The sequence below is a fragment of the Tachypleus tridentatus genome, chromosome 9 (assembly GCF_004210375.1).
Source record: "Tachypleus tridentatus isolate NWPU-2018 chromosome 9, ASM421037v1, whole genome shotgun sequence".
Classification (NCBI taxonomy): Eukaryota; Metazoa; Arthropoda; class Merostomata; order Xiphosura; family Limulidae; genus Tachypleus; species Tachypleus tridentatus.
Genome location: NC_134833.1, coordinates 72,656,970 through 72,673,167, shown reverse-complemented (window position 1 = coordinate 72,673,167; position 16,198 = coordinate 72,656,970). Strand labels below are relative to the sequence as shown.

General features: G+C 32.8%; 1 long non-coding RNA gene across 1 annotated transcript; it reads left to right on the top strand.

Moving 5' to 3' along the window:
- Positions 1-7,345: 7,345 nt before the first annotated feature.
- Positions 7,346-14,941, top strand: LOC143225482 (uncharacterized). Its single transcript, XR_013013873.1, has 3 exons — positions 7,346-7,407; positions 9,998-10,058; positions 11,118-14,941. It is a non-coding gene; the product is annotated as an uncharacterized LOC143225482 (long non-coding RNA).
- Positions 14,942-16,198: the final 1,257 nt, after the last annotated feature.

Sequence of the window (16,198 nt, the reverse complement as noted above, 5' to 3'; positions counted from 1 at the left end):
TTCATTGCTCAAATTTCAATCTCAGTATGTCAGGACTGGAACTCTATTGTGACACGAGTCTTGTGAAGTTGAAATTAACTTTACACATTGATTTTATTTATGAAAATAGTCAGCCTTATGACAACATAACTTATGTCATGACTAGTGTTCTGAATCCGAACTATGGTTTTGTTTGGTTGGAAGATGATGATTCAGAATTAAATAAATGAAATCTGCCTTAAAGTATAGTGTAATCGATACGATTTTGAAAGAATCATTCATTAAAACGTGTACGTTCAATAAATTTTGATACAAAATGATAAAAACCATATAACCCGAGAGCTTTTGAAATGTGGACTCTTCTTTTTTAAGAAAATAAACAAATAATTTTCCTGACGCAGAACCAATTGAAAGGGTAGCCAGTAAGTAGCCATGTTGTTTTACAGATTGAGAAGGTATTCGAAATTCATTCAATATAAGAAACAGTAGAAAGGGTCTTCAGTCAGGATAGAGGATTACTGTTCATGAGACCGAAGTGAGGAAAAAATATATCTACTAGCCCTGAAGAAGTTATTTTATAATTACTTTTAGTGTTTGTTTTTGTAATGCAACAATTACTTTTAAAAAAGGCTGTCATTCTTGGTAATGTTAAATAAACGCCAATTCTAATAAAAATAATTGTAATACTGATATTTATTTCTCGTGCTATTATATACGTATATCTTATCATACTAAACATTATTGATAACCGACATTTAACAACAATTAGATCTATTTCAATAGAAATTAAAATCCTGCCATGAGTAAATATTTGTTGTACACTAATGTTTAGTCATCTGTTAGTGCTGAACTTACCTTTTGTTACTGATTAAATTATCCAAATATAAATAAATTTATCGGTATTATTATAAAAAACACATTTAATTCTTGTTAAACATTAAATGAAAATAAAGTGCAAAATATATTTCCACGTCAATTGCGTTTAAGTTACATCTGATTTTTTGAACCCCATTAAAAATGGGTTTAATTCTTTTTAAATACCAACTGAATGTAAATACTGGTTATTTAGATTTGATATACATATGCAATTGCATGCGACGATAGCACTAAGTTTAAACATTATCAAAATAATCATTCTACATTTCTTTGTGCTGTATATTCTTAAGTGGATTGAGTGGAGCTGTAACAAAGTTAAAAAAAGTTTTACAATTCTTGAAATTATTGTTTTGGAGGTTTATATTGAAATAATTGGTTTATTATTTTTTGTGAGCAGCGCGTAATCATTTATGCCAACTGATATATAAATATGATTACAACAGCAAACAGCTGTTTTTAAACACAGTATGAAAGGTTTTAATATATTATTTGTCATATCAACTGTTTGCAAATATCCAATTAAAACCATTCATGCTGTGTTTATAAAGAGCTGTTTGCTGTTGTAAACATATTTATATATCAGTTGGCATATATGATTACATGCTGCTCAAACTCCTTTGAAAACACTCTCCTCCTTATAAGAGGTGGGGTCAAGACGAAGTTAAGTTCAATAACTGGCCTAAAATATGAAGGCAGAGACCAATCTTCAAAAAGTTTGGTAAGTGTTTGAAAAGGTACTTAATTTAATTTATCCATAATTGATAACCCCAAAATTAAGCAGTATAAATTGCATAAAGTTATAATAGTACTATATATATATATATTAAGTTACGTTGATCCATACTAAGCTATGATAATCAACACAATAGGTTTTGTTAATTTATTTATATTCGTAGTTAGGATTAACTAGCTGGTATGCTAGATTATAAAAATATTCTTATACTGTAAGCTATGAAAACCCAGTCAAAATACTGACTTACAAAATTATAGACTTACCAGGTTTTAAGAATTGGTACAGCAGATTAAATAATTCATCGCACCCCAAATGCTAAAAGTGTGCGGAAAATGTCTTGTTTTTGTTCAATAAAAATGCTCAAAAATTTCATTTAGGAGCCTGTTAAATCACGTGTCTAAAATGTACAGGTTAGCGTCTCTTACCTGGCATAGTCCCCTCCCGCCAGAACAAAAAAAGGATGAAACATTACTCGCTATACAACAAATATTGCATGCTCCCATTTATTCTTTGTTTAACAGTAAAAAATCTAAGCAACATTGAAACGGTACGTTATCTGCTTCTTTGTTGAACTGTTATATTCCATGAAATATTTCAAGTAGAAAATTATAACTAAATTAGGATACGAAAAATAATTATATACCACTTATGATGAAAATTAATGTAGATCTTGATAAATGTACACCAATGAAACACTCATTTTATCACAAAAACAAATCTGATGTTTTAAAACAAACACAGTCTTTATGTCATAGTCAGAACTATGACAAAGTATAATAAAACACTTTCTACTTACATAATATCTGACAACATCTAGGAAGCGCACTTCAAGTGGGACAGTACTGAAATATAAGGTACTGCAACGGTTCGAACATTAACCAACAAAATTGATATCACTTAATATTACATTGAATACCCACTTCAAACGGATACTCACATAATATCACTTAATACTACGATGAATGTCCTCTTCAAAAGGATACTTACCTAATATCACTTAATACTGCATTGAATGTCCACTTCAAACGAATACTTACCAAATACCACTAAACTGAATATTTACTACAAACGGATGATAGAATAGTGGAATAAACTACTTCTTATGGAAATAAGAGATTCCATGAGTAGTCAGAAGGTGCCTTGTTCAATTGCAACCCATTTTAAGATTAGTATAGTCTGTAGCTGGTTGTGACTAAGGATTGAGAGAAAAGGTATTTTGAAGCTCAAGCGAAAAATCAGATAAAGAAACAATAAGTGTCCTGGTCAAGAAAAATTAGTCAAATAATTGTTGTTTCTTCCAAACCAATTCCAGACTGTAGAAGCAGAGTTAAACATTGCACTGCTATCTCTGAAAAGCCCTTTTCCATGAAACTGGAATAACGACATTTCTCACAGAATTGTAACACATCCATTGGATTGTTCTGTGTGAATAACACAAGTAAAGTCAATATATCTTGTGATTTACTCAATATTTTATTCTATTACCAACACAGGAAAGCGTTAAACGCTACTCATTGGGCTAACCTACAATGCTTCTAGTCGCTCTTTGTCAATAGCTGGCACTCTTAGTGCCGATGAAAACATAACTGTCATATGTGTATCTCAAATAAGGGTTTTTAAGTTTAGGTGTTGTCTGAAAAGTGACAGTTTTTTTGCAACATTGTTTGTATTGTAGAGTTAGAAATAATCAAATTCTAACTGGTGCTAAAGCAACCGTTGTAAATCTGTTACAATTTCTATACACTGCTGGCCAAAATCTTGAGGCCAATAAACATAAAGAAAAAATATGCATTTTGCGTTGTTAGATTCAACCACTTATTTGAGTAGAGCTTCCAAAAATGAAAATAAGAAAAGGGAAAATAAAAATAAAAGACTTTTTGGCATTTAATAGGGAAAATGTGAACACTATGAAATTAGTCTAGATCAAAAGTTTAAAAGTTTAAGACCATACGAAAACGAAGTCCTAAACAGGGTAGGAAATGCCCAACAAGAGGTCTCATTAGTGAGTTTCACGGGCATCATTGCGAATAACTGTAAACATTCGCTTTGGCATGGTCGATATAAGCGTTTGCAGAGGGCTGGCTGGAATATTATTCCAAATGGTGAAGATGGCTTCACGAAAATCATGCACTGTTTGGAATTGACGTCCATTTTTATCGACTTCCTTTGTCATCCACCCCCAAACATTTTCAATGGGGTTCAGTTCAGGCGAACACGCTGGATAGTCCAAAAGAATCACGTTATTCGTTATGAAAAAGTCCTTTGTCCTGCGAGCATTTTGGTTTGTTTGTTTGTTTTTGGAATTTCGCACAAAGCTACTCGAGGGCTATCTGTGCTAGCCGTCCCTAATTTAGCAGTGTAAGACTAGAGGGAAGACAGCTAGTCATCACCACCCACCGCCAACTCTTGGGCTACTCTTTTACCAACGAATAGTGAGATTGACCGTCACATTATACACCCCCACGGCTGGGAGGGCGAGCATGTTTTAGCGCGACGCGGGCGCGAACCCGCGACCCTCGGATTACGAGTCGCACGCCTTACGCGCTCGGCCATGCCAGGCCGCGAGCATTTTGGATTGCAGCGTTGTCCTGCTGAAAGATCCAGTCATTTCCACAGAAGCGAGGGTTTTCAGTCAGTAAGGATGCTCTCTCCAACATGCAAGTGTAGCTGCTTGACGTCCCTGTATAACCTGAAGCTCCATTGTTCCATGGAAGGAGAAAGCACCCCAGATCATGATGGAGCCTCCTCATCTGTGTCGTGTAGAAAATGTCTCCGGTAGGATATCCTTATCGCGCCAATTACGTTGGAAGCCATCTGGACCATCCAGATTAAATTTTTTTTTCATCAGAGAACAAAATCTTCGTCCACTTTTCTACGTCCCATGTTTGATGCTTCTCAGCAAAGTTTAGCCGAGCTGTTACGTGGTGTGGAAGGAGGCGTGACATTTGAAGACTTTTACGGTTTTTAAAGCCTTTCTCTCGTAGATGCCATCTTATTGTTCTTGAGCTGCATTCTGCGTCCGTAAGGGCTTTAATCTTGTTTGACGATCAGCTGGTGTCTTGCCGGACAACCTTTCGAATCCTCTTGCTCAACGCCGGCGAACTTTTCTTGGGCCGACCACTTGAAATTCTCGTTCTGTATCCCTCAGGGTCTTTTAAGAAATTTGCAACAGCAATTTTACTACGCCCAATCTCACCAGTTTTTTGCAGCTCGACAATTCTGCTACATTCAATCTGTGTCAACATTTTAGCCTTTGCCCTATTTTTACCCAATGTAACACAGGAGATGTCAGTGGGAGATGTTGACAACGCTAATGCTTGAACACAAATGACTAAATTTCCATACGTGTTTACCGATTAACGCTTCATTTCAGTATGGTCTTTAACTCTTGACCAGCTAGTATTTAGGCTAATTTCAATGAAAAAAAAAGTATTTCATTTTTATTTTTCCTTTTATTATTTTCATCTTTCGAAGCTCTACTCAAATAAGTGGTTGAGTCTATCAACGCAAAATGCATATTTTTTCTTTATGTTCATTGGCCTCAAGACTTTGGCCAGCAGTGTACCTTTCTAGTCACCTTTTCCTTATTTTTTAATAGTTAATAGTCAGAAATATTCTGAGTAGCAGACGTATTTTCGATTAGATGCCGTTGTTGAAAAACTTTGATGATACGTGTATTTGGACAGTAGGTTTAGGAAATGGTATCTGATAACGATTCTTTGTTATTACTCATCGTCTAACAATGATTTGGTAATCTGGATGTATAGGGTTCATTCAACAAACATTACTCACCACATGATTGAGCATGATCAAATACCGTATTTTCCGGTTAATAAGCCGAATCGCCGAATAAGCCGAGGCCAATTTTCAGCTCTGAAAATGAGGGTTTTTGCTTATTACCGCCCAATAAGCCGAAGCCATTTTTAAGAAGTGACAAGTTTCTTCAAAATGATTTCTTAGTCTCGTTTCAGCGTCAGCATGCATGTTGTGTGCGATCATTGGCGTTCTGTAGTAAAGCAGAACGTGTCGTATTGAGACAGAGATGGAATCAATATGTCATTCGTTATTGGCTCCACTCACTGTAATTAGGTAACCAATGAAATTCCAGAAACAACGTTTCACTGTAGTCTTAACGTGCTTTGCTGATGGAACAAAATTACCGCCTATGGTAATTTTCAAAAGAAAAACATTTCCTAAGAAGAAAAATTTCCGAAAGGAGTGATCGGCCAATAAGCCGACCCCCAAAAATCAGGTCCAAAATTTATGGCCAGAAATTCGGCTTATTAGGCGGAAAATACGGTAAATGTTGTGTTTTTATAAAATATATGAAGCATGGGAGGAAATCTTAATACAATGACCAGTTAGAATAAATAAAATAATTTGTGTCCAAACGATACTGTTTCTCTTTTATGAATCGTAAAACAAAGATAACCCATAACAAGTTGGATATTTTAAAATTAATAATGCCTGAACAACACCTGTATCATTCTCGAGCATTCCATTCTCCTTAAGTATTCTGTGTAAGTTATCCGGGATTCGTTTTTCTGAAGTGGAAAGAGCTTAGACAGGTCATTGTATAACTTTGCGCTAGTAAAAGAACAACAAGGACGAACCCATAGAAGTTTTATTTATCTTCTTTTTAAATTCCATATGAAATCGTAACGACTCTGTTTCATATGAAGGGTCGTGAATCAGTGTATCCGTGCAATAAACAGGTATTTGTGTGTACAATCGAATTAATATATGAGTTCCGGTTAGATGGAGGAGTTGATCGAAGCTGCTTTTGTGAGCATCTTTAACAGAAAACGCCAGCACAAAGATAGTTTTTTTCAAAATTTCTTATACTATATGTGTTGTAATTTTAAAACAGAAAACCGTGATTACAAAATCCAAAACCTAAATTATTTCCGGGCTATTGCTGTGAATGCGATTTATTTAAATTACTTATGTCGGAAGTTCTCAGCATAAAACGTTTCAGTAAGTAACTTTGTTATGAACAAGATTTTATAAATGGAAAGTATCAGATTTGCCTGTTTTAACAAGAAGATAAATAAAATAAAACTGCTCATGGATGGAAAAAAAAGTAGAATAGTAGATATATTTTCCAGAGTTCCCTAGTGGCACGGCGTTCTGTCTCCGGACTCATATCGCTAGAAACCGGGTTTCGATACCGTGGTGGATGTAGCATGGATAGCCCATTGTGTAGCTTTGTTCTTAATCACAAACAATTCTTTTCGAATTACGTTTCTACGCTTCTTTTAACATTACGATTTCTGTTCTTCGTCTTCGTTCGTCCGAGATAATAAGGGTTACAAAAATATCCCGGTATATGATAAACATAAAGCTATCAAAGAAGTAATTCAAAAAAAAAAAAAAAGCTTGCGTTGTGGAGTCATTAAAAAGGCTGACCGGAAATTCCGTAAAATTCGTAGGACTGCATATCATCTGCGAGTACAAAAATCACTAAAACAAACTTAGGAGGTGTATGGAAGCCTAGATTTTTTGTTTTATACCACACTTAACACTTTAACTCTCAATGTGCATCATAAGCATGAAGCCATTAGGAAATAATTCAGATTTCTTCTTTTTTTATCAGCTTTAATGCACCCTTTTGCTCATAAATGTAAAAGTATTTGCAATCATTCACATATTCCAAACTTTTTTTTATCGCAACCAATCACGTTTTACTGGAGCGTCATGTGACCGATGAGCTGCTAGATTTCCGGTAAAAGAGTAAATTAATAAATACAACAGTACTGAAAAAGAACGAGTGCACGTGTATTATCCAAAAGAGGAACAAGCTTTCCTCTCTTACACAGGTGAGCAGCATTTTTATCCAGTTTGTACTTTCTATTAATTTTAATTTTGTTAAGTTTCGATTACATTATATTGTAAGTAATTTAAGATATGAAACTGCTTGAGTTGTATTAAGTTTTGTTTTATTGCTTTTTGGATCTACATGTCACAAAGCAATGTAGTATTAGGAACGAGTACTGCTTCAATATAATTTTGACCTACAGTTTTGAAAACGAAACTTTATTTTAATATATCGTCTAATCCTTAATGTTTGGAATACATTTAAAAACTGAAACACCTTTATGTTAATTGAAAAATGTAAGTTCAAATTTGTGTTAGCTTCACATTAAACTGAGTGACTCATCTACCATTATACTAATGGTATTGCACCCCTACATAGCCATACTAGTGTCGTTTTTCAGAAACCAAAATAATGATTAATTTTTCTTTATGATTTGGAAGTGTCTGTAAAATATATCTGCATTTATTAAATCACACAAAAAATTGTTTGAAAATGCGGTCAATAGATCTTTATTTCTCTTTTTTTTTAACTTTTACTCTAAATGTTACACAATGGTTGTTGTTTAACACGTTTTATCTTGATTGATAACACATAGCACTTGGTGTGTAAAAAAATCATACACAGGTAATAAACACAGACAAGCTAGTGAGAATAAAGCATGTGGTGGTTATAATACAATTAATTCCCACCCTATACTAAAAGGAATTAAAACTAAGTTGAAACCTTAATGACCAAATAATATTTAAGGCAAATTTATCATATATATATTTAAATATAATAATCAAAATATTATATGGTAATATTCGTAATATAACCGTAATTTACATTATTTTTACGGTGTGTTTTATATATGGTATAGGTATATTAAATATAGATAAAGGAAAATAAAGAAAACATTTCTTTATAACTATATCAATGTTGCAGTATTCCAACATGCCATTTTGTAGAATGTCTAAAAAAAATTATTTTTTTGTGACTTAAAACGCATTATTTATATATTAAAAGAAGTAAATATGAAAAAAAACAACATTTACCATTCTTCAGAATATATGTACTTATTTTATAATTTATATGTTATATACATTAAATATTGCTTATATATATATACATCAAAGCGTGGAATTCACAAAATAGAAATATGTATTATGTTCATAGAGGCTGACGAGGCGTAACTTTAACCATTCTTCAAATAACTGTGTATAGATTATAGTACACGTATATATGGTAGTGCAGAAGTGAGAGAACTGTGTTAGTTCGTTAATCTGTGTAGAGCCTGTACATAGATTAATAACATTTTCTAGACAACAACCAAATACCAATCACATACAGTATACAAGCTTTACCTTTGTATTTAAGTTATTTCGAGGCACTTACAATAATATATCATAAATACCAGCTGATGCCAATATAGCAGTAAAATATTTATACATGACACACGACACACAAATTAATTTAAGGGTATAACGAAAATGAAAACAAAAAAGTGAAAGATTGTTTAGAAGTTCTTTTATGTTACCGGGTGATACATTTCAGCGGTGTTGTTTGTTTTTGTTTTGGCTCCATTTAAACTGGTATACCATGTTTTCAGAACCACTTCCTTCCGTTCTTTTATAGAGATTTAAATGAGAAATTAAGTAACACAAAAACATAAAACGCGTGTTCGACAAAAAGCTACACAAACAGATATCTGGGAGATAAAAGCACCAAAAACGAGCATTACTGTGTTTGCTCTTTCTGTGGTAATAAACTATCAACTCCATGGAAACAAAAGTTAATCACTTTAATCGTTAATGTCATACGTAAGAATATTAGATAAATCAAGCTATTTCATTATGTTGTATTATTTTTGGTTAAACCTCGGGGAAGTTACTGTCATGAAAACTAATAGAACTGACCGAAAATACAACATACACGTAAGCAACACAGGTGAAATTTTGCAACCACAACTCTTAATTTTTTTAGGATAAAAGTAATTGGATTTTTCATCTACTTTTTCCTAACAACGTAATCCAAATAGTATTGCTGCTATTCCAGGTAATCTTAGAAGATAAATATCAAGTACCACTAGGCTAAGATAAAGCGAATCTGATGTTTCCTTTAAAAAAAAAAACACCCCCGCGATGAATTAACGACAAATTTACTGAGTTGCAACAGTAAAGTCCGGGGCTCACTTCTCCTAATTTGATACAACAGATAACTTAACGTTACTTTGTTCTAAACTAAATAAGATAAAATTGAAAAACTATTCATGACTGAAAAATATTTATTTTGTAACAGAAGTGCAAATGTTACTACAATTTCACTGGAATATTTAAGATATTATACGTGATGAACTGCTTCGTAAAACACAGTTTTTCTTATAATCATCTATATAACTCTATCTTTCCAGAAGAACGTCCATCAGTATAATTGTCAGTCTATAAATATATTTGGTGAACCTCTTTTATCTACTTAGTTTAATACATAATTGAAACTGCAATTCCAAGTAAATTATAGAAATAATATTATTCAGCAGATGTGAGCTGGCATGTTTCTTATTTTCGTTGAATAACTAAGCTGAATAATTAATTTCAACTGAATATTCTTAACAGCTGTTCTGAACAAAAGATTGATAAAGACGAGAAATAATTGGAAGCTATCTGTGTAAATAGAGTAAGTATTAGTTGTTTTCATTAGATAACTTCATTAACTGTTTAGTTTCACTGTAGAGTTTCATTGAACGACAATAACTAATGTAGAATAAAATCAGTATTTAATGTATAAGAAAATTTACTTTACTTTTCCAAATATTTATAATAAATAAAAAGGTAAATAGCGTCAAATATCTGAATTTCATATCAGAAACTTGTTAAACTTAAAATCGAAATTGTAACAATTTTTTCCTAGTATTTTCTACATGAATCGCTTTCATGATGTAATAGTTGTTTATGTAACGTCTTAATTGTAAGTTGAGCCAATAATTCATTTTTTATTTGTTTTTGCTATTCCGTTATAAAGAACTTAAGAAACTTTAAGTACATTATAGTAAAGATCAAATGGTAAATATACAGATCTTTAGTGAATACCCCATTATCGAGGAACCGTTACGAAGAGAAAAGAAGATTATATCATACAATAATGAAACTCTTGCTTACATGATACTGGAAAAAATTTAACACGTAATGTATAAACCCCCAATTTCGCGAAATCTTTATCTGTGTACATGTAGATTTGCAATAGACGTCACAATATTCCCGTTTCGCCTCCGTTTCTCACCAAGAAGAACTTTATTTTTCTCCACTCTCAAGGAGCAGATATTACGTCACGAATACGCAGATTTAATGCACTGGTGCCATCTATAAAAATTTAATAGTCTATGTAAATATTTCGTAGGGTGTGGATATATGATTGTTTTTGCGACTTTTTTTAACCACTACTTCGCTTCTTTCGATGGATCTTCACCAAACTTGGTATGAAGGTTTGTTGGGTCCATGAGGATATACATGGAAACTTATGATTTCACATTTTCTGTTTTCTTTTATATATAAAGGAAACAGCTTTTCATGTTCTAAGATAACCTTTTATTAATCATGAATTTACATAACTTCCGTACAGAGTATGTGTACTCCAGCTAGTTTGCCTAAAAATGTTTACCATCATCATGTACATTATGTTGGTTTGATTAACCAACTGTGTTTTATTAATATATTTTTTTATTTTATATTTGCAAAGCTTTATCCAAAGAAAAACAGATGATGAGGCTACAACACCAATTTATTCTTCTGAGAATGTTATTAAGTCTACCAGTGCTCCTTACCTTGGTTACTTCAACTAATGAAACTTTAAAGCACGTATGTCCTCAGAAGTCACATGTTCATCCTTGTGAGTGTTTGGCGATTCCTAACTTTAGCACTCAACGTGAAAACAGCACCTTTACCGAACTTGAAATCATTGCATTTTGTAAGAATATAAGTCACGAAGATGTACTCGAAACTGCTTTAAGAGGTTTTAGAAATCATACAATTGACTATTTTGTTCTAGATAATTGTTTAATTCCTCCATTTCCCAACGGATTTTTCAAAAACATCAATATTAAATGGATGGAGATACTAAGTTCAACCATACAGTTGAAACAAAATTTCCTTTCGTGTGCTGAAAATTGTTTTTAATGGAATTGTATTTTTCGTCAGAAACTCCCCAAGATGTTAAAAATATTTTAATGATACAGTAACTGTAAGACATATGCATAATTTAATATTTGATCGAAGAATAAAAATTGATAAACAATACCCAAAATATCAAGGTGTAGAAGAAACTGGAATTATCAAAACAGCAAAGATAAAAATATGATATAAATAAGAACATCATATTAATTTGTGTTAGATATTATTTATTCAAAAAGTAGCTATTCTTATTTAAAAGAATGACTTAAGTTTACGAATCATTGTCACAAAGAGCTTAAACGATCATGTAAGTCGAAATCCTAATTAGTTAGTTTCTTATTACAATAATTTGATTATTAACTATTTTATGTCCTTCATTTCGGCTGTTAATATCTTGTTATCTTTTACGGAAGTTCTGAGAAGAACTGTGTCTCCAGTGGTATAGCCAGGATTTGAGTTTAAATTTTCTTGAAATGGTAGCCTGCTATTTCTCATCAGTGACTTCTCTTACTAGGACTTGAAGCAACTACCTCTTTAAATGGTTCGAAGACGAATATTTAGGTTTTGCTTACTGGCATACGAGAATGTCTGAATATGTTATTATTAGTTAGGTGGATTTAGAAGGATTTTAAAAAGAAATATTGCGTAAAAACTTTTGTTCGTTTTTTAATTTTGCGAAAAGTTACACGAGAACTATCTGCGCTAGCCGTCCCTAATTTAGCAGTGTAAGATCAGAGGGAAGGCAGCTAGTCATCACCATCCACCGCCATCTCTTGGGCTACTTTTTCACCAACGAATAGTGGGATTGACCACCATATTATAAAGCCTCCACGGCTGAAAGGGCGAGCATGTTTGTTGTGACAGGGATTCGAACCCACGAGCCACAGAGTCGAGCGCCTTAACTACCTAGCCATGCTAAGCTCCATAAATAACTTAATCCATCAATCGGTTTTCAAAACAAGAAACCTACTGACACCACAGAGATACCCATCTTTATAGTAATCTCAATTAAATTATCCTTAGCAGAACCAAAAGAAAATGTGTTAAATGAAAGACTAAACATCGTACTGATACATTACAGAAATCCGTTTAGATATTGTCACAACCACAGAATACACAGTTTATAGTCCATCGACCTAGCCACAGACAAAAAATAATAATTCTGAATCAGCGTCTGAAAGCCAGAAAATCTAAATCCCATTATAGTACTATCCTATCAAAAATACTGTCCTCACGAACTTAAAGACAATATCATAACGATTTTACTAGCAGACAAAAGACATGTTACTGTGATCACTGGCAAAGAGAAATACACGAAACACAAACTCTTGTTGAAAATGTATGTTAGATGAAGACGACGTCTAACATAAAGAAAACATTAATCATGTCGTCTAGAAAACATGAGGCAAAACTTTAAATGAAATCAACCAAACAAGTAACAGTATGTCATAGTACCAGTGTGGCATGGTCTACTGGTTATAGAGCGCTTGACTCGCAATCGGCGGATCACGGTTGAAATCACCGTCAGTGAACATGCTTACCCTGTAGGGTTGCTGTAAGAACCAGCCACCCGAGAGTAGAAAAGCGTGGTAATTATAAAATACCCGACCGTTCTACCTTAAAACTAAATGGAATTAAAATCGAATGTTATAGAATTGCACAACATTGTTATTGCCTACATAAACCTCACAAGCAAAATTACTCTTTTCATCCTATTGTCCACATATGAGATTTCTTTAACTAGACATATTGTAGGTATTACATCACTATTAACGTGTAAAACCTTTAATGTGTTAAGACCTCAGTTCACTTTTCAAATATTATATAAGTAACCGTAATAATCCTACAAAACACAACGATCAGCTTCGGTGTATCCAAACATGTCATTTGGTATCAAACCTTGAAACGCCGCAGATAATCCGCAAAAAAAATCTTTAATTTGACCTAACTCTCAAGTAACACGCCAGCTGGCACTTTCCATGATTATAGAACTCAGAACCTTTTGTATCAACACAACTTAATTTGAACATGAAGATGAATATTACCGATAACAAGAAGGCATGACATAAACTCACCTTGTTACCAGTATTTAGAAACATCTACATGAAAAATTACGAAGATAATACTATCAGAATAGCTGCTCAAAGATCCATTAATTTACTAAGATATTTTGATGATACACTCGTAATATTGACGTACACAGTGCAGAAAAGATTATAGAAGCCATGAACCAACTGAACGGACAACATCCAGCAATAGAATTTACTAGACATGAGGACTACCAAAAGATATAACTCACATACCACAGGAGTTAACAAGAAACTACAAATACAGGTAATTATCTTCTTGGTAAATCAAACTACCCCAGAATTCCTAGTTTCGAGTACGCACAACACAAATAATTGCAGTTGGTACAATATCAGGCCACGTAAAAACCCAATGGTGATCAAAATCATTATTTACAACATCCCTTCTGATTGTGGGCTCCAGTAAATTGAAGAAAAACAAACAAACAAGAAAAGAATTGAGGAGCATGATAAACATACAATACCGGAATACTGGTCTATCTGCGCTCATGCCAAATAAGAAAACCATACAATAAAATGGAATAACATTAGACTAACTTAACAAGAATTCTACACGCACTAGAAAAAGAAAGTTAAAGAATCCTTCTACATCTATGTTGCTAATCATATCAGTCTAGCAAAAAAGTAAAAATTCTGACTATCTTTCTTGTAAGGATTCAAGAAATTAGTTGATTAAAGCCATAATAAGAGAGGTCTTGGACAAGTGGATGGTATATAGCCTTTTTTTCATCAAGAAGACCCAGGATCGATCAGAGGCGTAGCTAGGGTTTTCAGCGCCCGAGGACAAAGTCAGTTTTCGCGCCCTCTCGTGACAAAATGTAAGCCATAATTCCTAATTATGTAACATCAATTTGGCGCTTGGGAACAGATGTACCCCCTTGCCACCTCTAGCTACGCTACTGAGATCGATTCTGGATTACTATCACCAGAGATTGTTTTAGTACTTCGCTGAAGTTGGCAATAAAATAGTTTGTAATGAAAATGTTGCAATATAAAAATTGATAATTAGACGAGTTAAGTAGTTGTATAAGATACTAATCATGGTAATGATTGATATCCGATCGCCACAAGGTTTCTATAAGTAAAAGATCTATGAACTTTTTGTTAAAATCCATTTAATATCTATTTAGTTTTCAAAGAGGATAATATAAACTAATTATGTCTAACACTAACTATATTTCTTGTTTCGTAAGTTGTTGTAATGGTGGTTAAGAAGTGAGAAAACATTTATGCGATTTGTTTGTTTCTTATATTTTATTTAAGATTACGAATTAATAAAGTTTCACCACCTCTTTTGACGTGGAAAATAAAATAGTAGAGACGTGTAAACTTTTTTCTTCAAAGTAATATTTCTTTTATTAAATCGACAAATTAAGGAAAATTATTCATGTAAAATTGAATGAAAATACAATTATGTGAATTGACGCTAATATAGGTATAAGATATTTTGGTTGCAAACCAAAACACAAATAGATACCGGAAATAATAGCAACATGAGATGAAATTTAACGCTACAGAAATAGTCTTGAAAATGGCGGGAACTTTCTACTAAGAAACAAAAGATCATAATATAAAGATGTGCAAAATGTATTCTAGAGGTTACAGTGCTTGAGGCGATTTCAGACGACCAGAAATTTTAATATCACAAATCTAGAGATAATATTCTATATATAAAATACATGCGTATGTATCCGGCTTCGCTCGAGTTATTAGATTGATATATTCTAGATGACTATATCAGTATGTATGTGTGTATATATATATAAATCTTCAACCTAGTTTAGCATAGAAAAACAGTGAAAAATATTTTAAATATGTCTTTATTGCCCAGAAACATAAAAACGTCATAAAAATACATAGACTAACAACAATATTAGGTTATACATGTGTAACTAAGTAACATAACGTAAAAGCCATTAGTGGAACGCATTATTACCAAAACTCACTGGCTTTTTATATATTATATTAGAAGCTGTGTGTGTGGCTGTCTGTAATTTCTATTTGAAATATAAGGAACATCTTTTCGATGTGGGTTTTCGCTAGCTTTCCTCATTGAAAGGTAAGTAATAATACCCAGCTGCATATTCTCAGTGCCCATTTAGTACTGGTGCAAAATTTCAGGTTTATAGGTTCTTTCCTATTTCATTTATTATTACAGTGTATGAATTGCTTACGTCCATTACTCCTGGATGTTTGAAAAGTATAGCATACATTGCCTTCAGAACACATCACTTGTACATCATCATTAATAATGTATACAACATTTGACGTTCAGTCTAAAATAGTTTACAATAGTACAAAAGGTTTTAAACCCTTTACAAATGGAGAACGTGGTTAGATATAGTATTTTTTATCTAATTTGATGAATAAATATAATAAATAATAACTTAAGAATACAATGGGTTAAACGTTGTCATTATTACTAATTCCTAAGCAGAGTGGTTCGATTTAAGATCCGGTTGGAGACAGATAATCAAACTTCTAATGAATATAAATCAGCAAAGTTATACAAAATACCAGTAATAAAACTGAAAACAAATAAACATTACTTTTAGCATGTGGA